This window comes from Taudactylus pleione, unplaced genomic scaffold, assembly GCF_031769625.1.
Source record: "Taudactylus pleione unplaced genomic scaffold, aTauple2 ptg000352l, whole genome shotgun sequence".
Taxonomy (NCBI): Eukaryota; Metazoa; Chordata; class Amphibia; order Anura; family Myobatrachidae; genus Taudactylus; species Taudactylus pleione.
The window spans coordinates 8,325,867-8,338,701 of NW_028284753.1; the positions used below are offsets into that span (position 1 = coordinate 8,325,867).

General features: G+C 45.2%; 1 pseudogene; it reads right to left on the reverse strand.

Moving 5' to 3' along the window:
• Window positions 1-291: 291 nt before the first annotated feature.
• On the reverse strand, window positions 292-3,956 carry LOC148508645 (uncharacterized; annotated as a pseudogene).
• Window positions 3,957-12,835: the final 8,879 nt, after the last annotated feature.

The following is a 12,835-nucleotide window of genomic DNA, read 5'->3' on the forward strand; positions in this document are numbered from 1 at the left end:
AAAAAAGGAGGGGGGGAGGGGGATATCGGATAACACAAATGAACTCGACCAGAGAGAAAATGTAAAACCTGCTGAGGGACATATAATTGTAGTTATTAACCAAATAGCCGAATTAAATCCGTCAGATCAGGTAAAAAAAATCGTCAAAACTCTCCAGACTCCCACTGAAATCAATGGCGAGTAGCTAATCCTCAAGTAGGAAAGACAGGGGAAAACAAACAAGAGCAGGACCAATGACACTTCGTAAACACTTAACAAACCATATGTAACGTGCATGCACAACATTAAACCTCAACGATTCGGCCCAATGTAACGCTTATAGCTGGCTGATTTCCACCGGCCCAGAGCCTGAATCTGTGACTCTGGAAATCCTGCAGCAGCGGCAGAAGTGGCAGCACCAATTCGAAATGAATGCGTGCCGAACTCCCCTGGTGAGAGGCCCACGCTGCAAAGACATCGCCGCAGCATCCAGCTAAACTGAAATTTTGTCAGTGGAAGCCCATCGCCATGCATCAGCCATGAGCCCTCCACTGAGGGTCTAACAGATGCATAATTAGTGGCCAAACCGACCGGACAAATTTGACAATCCTCCAAGGGGACCAATGTTATCCAGCGACCCCTGCCTAACTGATCGGTCTTAGAACGACGCAATCTGCACAGCAGGGACCTCTCACCCACCTTCACATCCGAAAGAAGCAGGGTTGAATCCCTCCACTTGGAGGGAGCAACCAATTCTGACACCCGGAAAGCACCATGAAGAGCCATGGAAAAAGCTAACTTATACAAAAGCATTTCGAAACCAGAGGCCGCTACGTCCGCAACTGCTCCTAGGATGGACGGTAACAAATAAATATCTATAGGCCGTCTTTTATCAGGGTTAACCGGCTCAGCGCGCGCCCAACATTTCAAGGCCTTTGTGATGACAAAACTCCTTGTAAGGTCAGGGATTCCCTTTAATTTGGAGAAAAACTAAATATCTGCCAGGTACCGTGAAACTACCGCTCTCGATCTGCCAGATACGTACAGCTGCCAAATAAAAGCAAGCATCAATTGATGCTGACCCTTACCTCCGAGGCCTTGTCTACGGGAAAAAACTTCCCATTCTTCCCAAGACCGACGGTAAGCCTTGAGGGTGCTTGGGGCAATGGACAGTTCCGCTAACCCCTCCAGTCCGGCTTGATAACCTGCCAAACATAAGAGGGGCACAGCACACCATCAATCTCTGCATCAGGAGCCAATGTACGGAACCAACCCCATCGACATCTGGACACCGCATCGGCAATCCCGTTGTCAACTCCGGGTACGTGTTGAGCTCGAAACAGCACATTATGACGCAAACAGGCAAGCACCAGCTGCGCTAGCACACGCAAAACCAGCAACGACTTTACTCTCTGATCGTTTATCGCATGCACCATGCCCAGATTGTCACATCTGAACAAAATGCTGCGATTGCAGATGCACTCACCCCAGACCTTCAAGGCCACCATTATTGGGAACAATTCTAAGAGCAGCATATCTCTTGTCAAACCTGAACGAATCCACTTCTCCTGCCAAGTTGCGATGCACCAGGATCCCCTCAGGTAGCAACCGAACCCCGAAGATCCTGCTGCGTCGGTAAAAAGCTGCAAATCCACATTGTCCACAAGAGGGGATAACCATATCCTGACCCTATTAAAATCCGCCAAAAAGGAAACCCAAACTTCCAGGTCTCTCATTATTTCTGACGATAAACGGATCAAATGGTGAGGTTTGGAAACCCCCGCTGTGGCCCTCTCTAGCTTTCTGCAAAATACCCTACCCATCGGTATAACTCTACAGGCAAAGTTCATACAACCCAACAGTGATTGGGCCTGCCTGAGAGAAATTTTGCGCGCAACCAAACACTCTGAAATGGATTTTCGCAATTTGTCAACTTTATCGCGCGGCAGATGACAGGAGCCAGCCAAGGTATCAATCTCGATACCTAAAAATGACAAACACGAGAGGGGTCCCTCTGTCTTTTCGTCTGCCACTGGTACTCCAAAATGAAAAAACAGCGCTCTCATGGAACCAAGTATCTCGTTACAACGCTCTGACCCAGCAGGCCCCACGCAGAGGAAGTCATCGAGATAGTGTGCTATCCCATGACCCCCACAGGAAAACTCCACGCACCAATGAAGGAAGGTGCTAAATTTTTCAAAATATGCACAGGAAATCGAACACCCCATAGGCAAGCACTTGTCTATGAAGTATTCCCTCCCAATGCGAAAACCCATGAACCTAGACAATTCGGGGTGCAAAGGGAGCAAACGAAAGGCTGACTCCACATCCATCTTAGCCATGAGGGCCCCGCATCCATATGCCCTAATGATATTGAGAGCATCATCAAAAGACTGATACCTCACAGAACATTATTCAGGAGGTATAGCGTGATTAACCGAGGACCCCGATGGATAAGACAGATGCTGGATCAGCCAAAATTTTCCTGGAGTTTTCTTGGGCACCACCCCCACCGGGGAAAGAATTAGATTCCCCACTGGAGGATGAGCAAAAGGGACCCGCCATACGTCCTAATTGAACCTCTTTCTCGATCTTTAACTGAAGAACTTCAGGAAAAAGTCGAGCAGATTGTAAATTTCTAGGGGAACCGACTCGAACTTCCCCTATAACGGGTAAATGAAAACCCAACTTGAACCCGCAAAACAAAAACTCAGCATCCCGTCTATTAGGGTACCACCCTAGCCACCTGGACATGGCATCCAAATGGATAGGGGTTGGTGCCCTATTTAGCGCCTGCGCTCCCTCCCGCTTTGGGAATAGCTCCTCCTCCCGACTTGGATACCCGTTGGGCCGACAACCGGAAGCAATTAGAGGCGGGGTGCGATCCGTTACAACGCAAGCAAAGGTGTCGAAAACGACACCGTTGGCCCTGGGGACAAAAGGCATTATTAAAGGAAAACCATTTACCTTTAAAAGGCATCTGCGCAGAAAGCCGCCCGGGTCCCGTCTGCCGACGCCCCGGGGAGGGATCAGAACTTGGGCACCACGCACCAGACCCCCCCTTATGAGTATCCCCGCCTACCCGAGAATCCTCCGCTCCACCTTTTGGTGGTTGCGTGACGTCAAGCCACACTTCCACGTCCTTGCACCCAAAATCTAAGCGTTTGGATCCGTCCTGCTTGTGCCTAAACTCCTCATCATAGGTTCTCCAGGCGCTGCCCCTGGATTTACGCTGCATCCCATGAATCCCCTGGGCGATCTTTCAAGTAGCATGCTGCGAATACGCAAAACCCAGCAAGCCAGTTATCATAAGAACGAAAAACTTCCAACCCCACCCCGCCTTTGAGCTTAGCTGCTTTTAAATCTTTTTTGGCTTGCTCAGTTAAAATAAACATGTCCACATAATCGCCCTTCCTGATTTTCTTCTTGCAACAATCGCGCAGACCCCGCAATACTGCTGTATTGTTGCAATGCACCACACTTGGTTGATGCTTACGCTTCTTGGACTTCTGCGCGTTACTACTCTGATGCCGCTGCTTAGCCCGCTTATTGCGCCTATCAGCCTCCTTGCGTACATATTTAGCAGCCCTCTTCTGTGCCTTTGTCGCGCTGCTGACAGAAGAAGCCAGAGAAGAAGAGGACGAAGACAAGTCCGAGACAGAGGAAGAAGAGGAGACAGAGTCAGCAACATCAACATCTTCTGAGGTCTCACCTGACGACCCTGACTGTTCACCCCCAGAAACGGCCGATGATGAAGCCTCCTCCATGCCGACATCATGCTCCAATGCCTCGCCCTCACCAGCATCTGAAAAAGATGAGAAATCCGCCCCCTGGGCCGAAACCCTGGGCACAGCCGACACCATCGGAGAAGACACCGCAGCACTAGCCCCAGACGCCTCTGGCCTAGCCACAAACTGAGCTGTAGCAGAGCCCATAGCCCTGCAAGCCTGCATGAACTGATCTATCGCTGGCCCCATAGTAGCAGAAATTGAACGCTGCCTCTGATCCACCCCTTTCCTAGCTGATTGGCTAGGAGCAAATGCCGCAACCATGGGAGCAAAAGCAGATGCCATTGATGACATCATGGCCGTAAAAGCTGCAGGGTCAAAAGACTGACTTGCACCCCCACTAAGGACCTGAGTATCCACATAGCCAGAAACTGCTGCCCCAGAAAAGACCCTGTCCGCTGAGAGGTGACTAGCAGTAATAGCATCCGGCTGAACAACAGTACTTGTCAGCCCATTATCCACAGGATTGACCATGGCCTGCCAATCATCCTCCATGTCAAGTGACAACTCCGCCCCCCTTCCAGCAGCTCCCCTTGCTACAAGATGGCCGCCCGCCTGCCTGCTAGACTGAGCCCTTATACTGGTGACAGGGCTAACCCTCTCCCTATCTTCCATTACCATGCTGTGGGGCAAGCCTCCCCTGCCCCTCCGACGAAAAACGGGTCTATTATAACTGTCCTCCTCAGTGCGCACGCGCCCCCTAGACGCGCGCACCCGCGGGGAGCTGGTGGGGGGGGGAGGTCAGAGAAAGAGAGGGATAGATACAGAGAAAATAGAAGAACAAAGATAAGAAGAGGAAAACAGAGAAGGATAGCTATGAAGAAACTACAACAGAGCTCAGTTAACAAAGACAGGAACAAAAGAGGCTGACTCCGCCTCCAACAAACTCTAATATCCCTGCTAAAACCTACAACCCTAAAAACCCATTGGCCCTACATGACACATGATTCCCCACTCCGGTCCGCCCCCAGCCTAGGAGGTTTAACACTCTCCACTCCTATACAGTCATTTCGTTTATCTTCTGTGAGGCTGATGTTCTATCCAGGACCAGCCATAGAGGAGCACATACAGACATAGAGGGGCACATACAGACATAGAGGAGCACATACAGACTTTGACGGGTATATACAGATATAGAGGGGCACATACAGACATAGAGGGGCACATACAGACTTTGAGGGGTATATACAGACATAGAGGGGTATATACAGACATAGAGGGGTATATACAGACATATGGAAGGTGAAGGCAAACTATATTGTAAAATGAAAAGAATAATTCAAACAGAATATATATTATGATTACATTACTAATGTTAGTATAAAATATGGGCTACCTACTGAAATATATAAACATCAAATCATCTTATGAAAAGGTAAACAGGGTCTGTATATAGAATAGATACTGTAGATGGCAATTACTATTGTAAAATATCCCAACTACAGAACTAATTTACCTTCTTTATAAGATGTTTAGATATTAACACTGTATATTAGACAGATAACCATTATGCTAACTTTTGCAATCATTCTATATATTACATTTATGTATATATATATATTATATATATATATATATATATATATATATATATATATACATATATATATATATGCACGCCATATTTAAATTTTTTCATCATTGCTCTTTTGAAACCCTCCTGTAGGACTAACTACCCGTGTTTTCTCCAAGGCCGGTTCTGGATAGAACAGCCTCAGAGAAATGAACAGAGGATATGGAATAGACAGCAGTAACTCCATCAGGAAAGAAATTTTTATGTAAGTTTTTTCCCCTGGGGAATTGTGTGGGTGTGTGTGGGGGTGGGGGGGTGAGCCGCTCTATGAAGGCAACATCCTTGTGACTGGGTATGTATTTCATCATGGTAATTCCTGGGATCTATGGGTAATGTATTACAGTAGGGCTATCAGTCGACTCTCTCACGTCCTGAGAAAGTCAGGACATAGTCCTAATGTAATACATGCAGTGCTCATAATAGACCATTTATACATTTCAGCTCCAGGCCTATGTGGACCTTAATCTGGTACTGGAAAAGCCTATGACCATAATACTTAGCTACACTGTAGGGTACTCAGGCACACATGTGTCCCACCTCACAGTTGCCTACGTCTAGGAGCACACAATCTCCCTTTCATGAGCAGTGCAGTGTAAAGCAGGACACACCTCCCGACAGTCATTCAGGGCAATGTGCTGACTGAGTGGGATAGGCACCCAGGAGTAACTCACAAATGCTTGTGCATTTGAACGGGATGGGAGGAGTTGGACAGTAGCCTAGCACTGTATAAAATGATATGCACACCCCTTACATCCCTTGAAATCCTGTGTCTGCCCTATTGACCAAATATATCTGGGTAATTGATGTTTCTGGGAGGGTTGTTTCGTTCAGCTCTAATTTTTCAAATTTTCCGCTTGTTCTCAGTAGCATATTTTCATTGTAATATTACATTAGGTTAAACAGAAACAGAGCAGTAATGTTTGGGCCTCTTTCAAAACACAAACCCTCAACACAGCTAAATATCATGCTGTACATTGCTAGCACATAGAACCTCATTCAGAGTCGGTCGAAGCGGCCGCACGGTCGTACGCCACTGATGTTCGCTATACTGCGCATGCGTAAAGTTCGCAATGCACGTGCGCAAACTAGCCGCTACGATCAGAAATTTCTCTCTCCTTGAACACAGCCAGGTCTGTAGTTTGAGTGACAGAATGAGGCGTTTGTGGGTGGTAACAGGGGAAGGTGCTTGAAAACGGATCAGTGGAGATCCGAACGCAGGCGTGCCTAATTATGTGAACGGCGTTTTGTGGGAGTGCATACGGTTTATGGGAGTGCATAATTAACAAAGTAGCGTCATGGCACATGTGATATGGGAGGTTTTTACACTGACATGATCGTAGAGCTTAAGAGAGGGTATGGTCAACCTTAAGCTCTACGACCAGTTTCGATGGTTGCCGATGGTCTTGATTAATCCTTATATGTCCGGAGATGACGTGCAATGCGTACGAGAAGGGGGCGCATTTTTTTGTCTTCCGACCGCTTCCTCCCCTTGGTCGGCCAGCTACCGATCCGAACTTAGGGAAGCAACTTGCGAGGGAATCATTTGCATATCCGGCCCCTTTTCGCGTACGACCGTGCGGCCGCTTCGACCGACTCTGAATGACGTCCATAGTCCTTCTGTATTATGAGGATAGCCTGTTTACTGAGTCTTGCTGTATTAAGAGGGTTGCCCATAGAATGAGACATGCTGTACTGTATTATGAGGATAGCCTAATCACTGAGTCTTACTGTATTATGAGGATAGCCTAATCACTGAGTCTTGCTGTATTATGAGGATAGCCTAATCACTGAGTCTTACTGTATTATGAGGATAGCCTAATCACTGAGTCTTACTGTATTATGAGGATAGCCTAATCACTGAGTCTTGCTGTATTATGAGGATAGCCTAATCACTGAGTCTTGCTGTATTATGAGGATAGCCTAATCACTGAGTCTTACTGTATTATGAGGATAGCCCAATCACTGAGTCTTACTGTATTATGAGGATAGCCTAATCACTGAGTCTTGCTGTATTAAGAGGGTTGCCCATAGAATGAGACATGCTGTACTGTATTATGAGGATAGCCTAATCACTGAGTCTTACTGTATTATGAAGATAGCCTAATCACTGAGTCTTGCTGTATTATGAGGATAGCCTAATCACTGAGTCTTTTTGTAATATGAGGATAGCCTAATCACTGAGTCTTACTGTATTATGAGGATAGCATAATCACTGAGTCTTACTGTATTATGAGGATAGCCTATTCACTGAGTCTTACTGTATTATGAGGATAGCCTAATCACTGAGTCTTGCTGTATTATGAGGATAGCCTAATCACTGAGTCTTACTGTATTATGAGGATAGCCTAATCACTGAGTCTTTTTGTAATATGAGGATAGCCTAATCACTGAGTCTTACTGTATTATGAGCATAGCCTAATCACTGAGTCTTACTGTATTATGAGGATAGCCTATTCACTGAGTCTTACTGTATTATGAGGATAGCCTAATCACTGAGTCTTGCTGTATTATGAGGATAGCCTAATCACTGAGTCTTTTTGTATTATGAGGATAGCCCATATACTGAGTCTTTCTGTATTAGTAGGATACAGTATCGTATACACTGAGAGATTTATTTATTAAATGGTGGCTTATAAAAATTCTGCCACCGCTTCCTGTAGTCCTGTAGTTCACAGACATATCACATTGGCTGTGCTGCACAGCCAATGAACAGATAATTCTGCAGATATATCTGTCCAACGGTAAGTGTGTACGGGCGATCAGCCGATCACCCATACATAGGGGTGCAGAGAGGAAGGGGGTAGCCGCAAGCGGGTACTACTTACCTGGGTCCGGCACAGCTCCCCATCCACAGCAGCCAAGCACCCACTGCTGTGTGCTGGGCTGCACTGGGAGACTGTCCGAGGCTGCTAAAGCAGCAGCCCAAGCAGTCTCCTATGCCAAAGGGGGGAGCGATCACGCTGATCGCGCCCCCATTGGCTGTGCGCCGGACTGAGGGGCACATAGCGGCCCCCCTCCCCAGTGGTGCAAATGGGTTTTTAAGGGGGCGTGGCCATGCCTTCCGTGATTAGGCCACGCCCCCTACCCACCGCCCCGGCCGCCGGGTCCCGCTGCAGCATGCAGATGATGGTCGTTCAGTACGTATGAACGACCATCATCTGCAAATATATCTGTCAGGTGTGTACCCACCTTTACTGTGTGAAGAGTCATACAATTTTATGAGACACATAAAGAGATAGATGTTTCTGGCCTCTGAGTTCATTTGTTTGCACCCCTCCTCTCAGTGGAAACCTGTGACATGATGGGTCTGTGAGAGGATAGTTGTTAGATTCTGCTCCTATTCTTTCAAAAGTAATGAGATACAGTATTTATTCCTGGCAATAATTAAAAGCAATTCACGCATCAGTTCATTGCCACTGGTTAGTTACAAAAGAATAGACCCTCACAAACCATTAAACTAATATGTATCTACAAATTGTTATAAGGTATTTCCCTAATATGAATGACCACCTTTATCACAGAAGTCTATCAGGGGTATTCAATATGGGAGCGTTAACATCGTTTTTGCGTTAATATCGCACTTTTGATGTCATTATCGCAGGTTTGACTTTTACACCGTATTCAATTTCAAAGACTTATCGCAGTTTTGAAAAGTCTTTGATAAAAAACGGGGATAACTTTTCACCATTGAATAGGTGTCGAAAAAAAGTGCAGAATTGGGGTTTAGGGGTGCAGGCTATTTTTTTTAAGCCTGTGAATGACATTTAAAAAAGAACTGTGTCAAAAAAAGTTTAAAAAAAAAATACTGACACCCCAAAAAATAAATAAAAAAATTGGGGTGAAAAAAAAAATGGGAAAAATTGTTAAACAATAGGGAAATAGGTTCAGGGCTATTCTGCAAGTATGCGGCAAGTGTTTTGAAGAATAGAATTATAGTGGCAGGTGCACAAATGCAGAATTTTTAAAAACTTACTTTAGGGACATCAAAATATGCTAGTACCCATTTTCATGTACCCCAAATTTGATGGGACCACTTTAAAAAACGAAAAAAATAACCTAAGTGCTCTTCTGCATCACTTCTTCAATGTCGGGAAAAAAACACCTGCTGCGGCTATTTAAATCCCCGACTTTCAATTAAAGGCTAAAACGGGGTACCCATAGTGATCCCCCATGTTTTTACAACTTTAGGGGGGTCTTACAATTTTTTTAAGGAAAAATTCATAACTTTACGCAAATCCAACTTCGGAGTTTCCAGTTTTCGTTAATTTTATATTGAATACGGGTATAAGCGGGAGCGCGCCCGATACTTTAACGCAGGTAAAATATCCGATATGAAACGATAACTGCGACAGTGAAGTTAACGTTTCATATTGAATACCCCTCTTAGTATCTGGTTTGCTGGTTTGAGTCATCACTTGTCTGTGATTGAAAATGCTACAAACACCTGTCAATCTATAATGACTGTTTGTGACGGTGATTTGGAAAGTGGCAACTTCACACTTGTTGTATTTCTGCTTGATGCCCCTAAATATTATGGAAAAATCAATCCTTGATCTCCCTACAAGATAAGGCACCCACCACTCATAAGCAGTATATGGTGGCGATGGAAAGGAGTGTGGTGGATAATAGTCATGTGAATACGCCCATTCCCAACAGATCTATACATGTGATGCCGATAATAAACAAGACTAGAATCTTGCAAAAAATGTAAGGACCAAAAAGCTACAAAGTACATTGCAAATGTCTGTACAGTATATACAATTATTTCAAGACCCATTAATATAACTGTACATGCGGTTATGCAGTATTTTTACTATGTGAACTGAGATACTTTATTGTTAGTTTCATCCCAGACAGTTAATTTTTGCAGAGCACAATATTCAAATAGAAATAACAATAATAATATATGTTCACACATATGACTGATGAGCACATTTATAGGGTGCATATTCTTTTATGCAGAAATTGATTAGCACAACTGAAATATACTGTCATGAAAATATATTTCGGTAGACACAGGAATAAGCAGATTTCACACACCAAAGGCAGCGCAGAGTTTAATATTAAACCCTGCTGTGCGCATATAACACAAAAGAGATTAGGGAGAGACTGTTCTATTTAGGGCAGAACTGAAAACGGGAAGGGGAAAATTGGAAAATAAAGTTAAATCAGTTTCTATATTTCTGAAGTTTGAAAATGTTATATTTTGTTAAGGGATTAAAAAAAACCATTGCCAGTTCCAATAACATCTACAGGGCTTAATACTCCATCCTAAAATTATCAAATTATCAAGAGAAATAGGGCCTGATTCAGAGGCGCTCGCAAATAATGAACGCTCGCTCTGAATCAGGGAGGCCTGTTTTTTTTTTTGACCGGCCTCCAGGCTGCTCGCTAAGCTGTGGATGACCACCCACAGTTTTAGCGGGCGGCCAGGTGATGGTCGCGATGGTCACGACCATCGCGCTTGCAACGAGACCCTTGTGGTAGGGTCTCGTCCACCACAAGCCCCAGTGAACTCCCTGCTCTAATAGAGCAGGAAGTTCACTACTGACATGACGTGTGATGTCAGTAGGGCCGCCCCCAAATGGCAGGCGTTCCTTCGGGAATGCCTCCGTTTGGCCAGCCACCCCCCTGACCTGCCTACAAAACTGGGTGAGCTGTCAATCAACATCAACAGCCGCCTCATTTTGCTGTGAGCCCCGAGCGAGTGAAGTTCTCACTCTCTCCGGGGCTCACGCGTGCGCTCTGCCCGACCATCGACCCACTTGCGAGCGCTATGCGCTTGTGAGCGGGTCTGAATCAGGCCCTTAGTCTCTTTAAAAAAAAATCATTATTCATTCCTATTTGTTACTATGACTTGTACTAGTACAGGCAGTGTCGGACTGGGGCATGAAGGGCCCACAGGGGTAATGCAATGGTAGGGGCCCACTGAAGGAAGGTGGTGCAAAGCTGATGATATGTGGCCAGCTACTGGTGTGCACAGCCGGGGCTGTGGCTAGCTACCAGAGGAGCATAAGTAAAATAAGAAAACTACACATATCCAGAGCCATATTACAAATAATACATTAACAACAATAATGCTTAATCTGCTATTCTAGGTATAGTTTAAAATCAGGTAAGTAATAATGTCTACGTCTAGTTTCAAGAGGGCATAGGAATTAGCAGCTGTAGTTCTCGTCACCCTGGGCCTGGATACAGCTGTCAGCATTGTAAAGTCTGAATTGCATTTATGGCAAAGGAAAACCCTTATTTTAGTCCTGTTACATTAAGGTGCCAGCATGTAGGGTCAACTGTCTCATAACTCAATGGCTAGGTATTGTTGCCTGTACTACACTACTTCCCCCATCGCAGAGCATTGCAATGACAACCATACTATACAGAGCGCAATGCAGTGCACATCATACTATACAGAGTGAATTGGAAGTGACCACCATACTATACAGAACATTGCAGTGACCGCCATACTATACATAGAACATTGCAGTGACTGCGATATAATGCAGAGAGTGCTGCAGTGTCCAGCATATAATGCAGAGTGTTGCAGTGCCCTCCATACAATGCAGAGTGTCGCAGTGGCTAGCATATAATGCAGAGAGTGTTGCAGTGCTCACTATATAATGCAGAGTGTCACAGTTACCAGTATATAATGCAGAGAGTGTCACAGTGCCCAACATATAATGCAGAGAGTGTCACAGTGCCCAACATATAATGCAGAATGTGTTGCAGTGGCCAGCATAGAATGCAGAGAGTGTCGCAGTGGCCAGCATAGAATGCAGAGAGTGTAGCAGTGGCCAGCATAGAATGCAGAGAATGTCGCAGTGCCCAAAATATAATGCAGAGAGTGTTGCAGTGCCCAACATATAATGCAGAGAGTGTTGCATTGCTCACTTTATAATGCAGAGAGTGTCACAGTGGCCACCTTATAACGTAGAGCGCGTCGCAGTGCTCACTATGTAATGCAGAGTATCACAGTGGCCACGATATAATGCAGAGAGTGTTGCACTGCCCACTTTATAATGCAGAGAGTGTTACAGTGGTCAGTATAGAATGCAGAGAGTGTTGCAGTGACCACCATACAATGGAGAGTGTCACAGTGGCCACTATATAATGCAGAGACGCAGTGCTCACTATATAATGCAGAGAGTGTTGCAGTGCTCACTTTATAATGCAGAGAGTGTCGCAGGGACCACCATATAATGAAGAGAGTATCACAGTGGCCACTATATAATGCAGAGAGTCGCAGTTCTCACTATATAATGCAGAATGTCACAGTGCCCTCCATACAATGCAGAGAGAGTCGCAGTGCTCACTATATAATGCGGAGTGTCAGAGTGCATAGAATGCAGAGAGTGTCGCAGTGCTTACTATACATGGCACAGCAAGTGCTGCTTATTTATAAATCACCATTATTTAGAATTTTATGTGTGACGGGGTAGTATCTGATTAGTGACATTAATGGGCTAGAAATATCATCAACTTATGTATGCATTCAGTG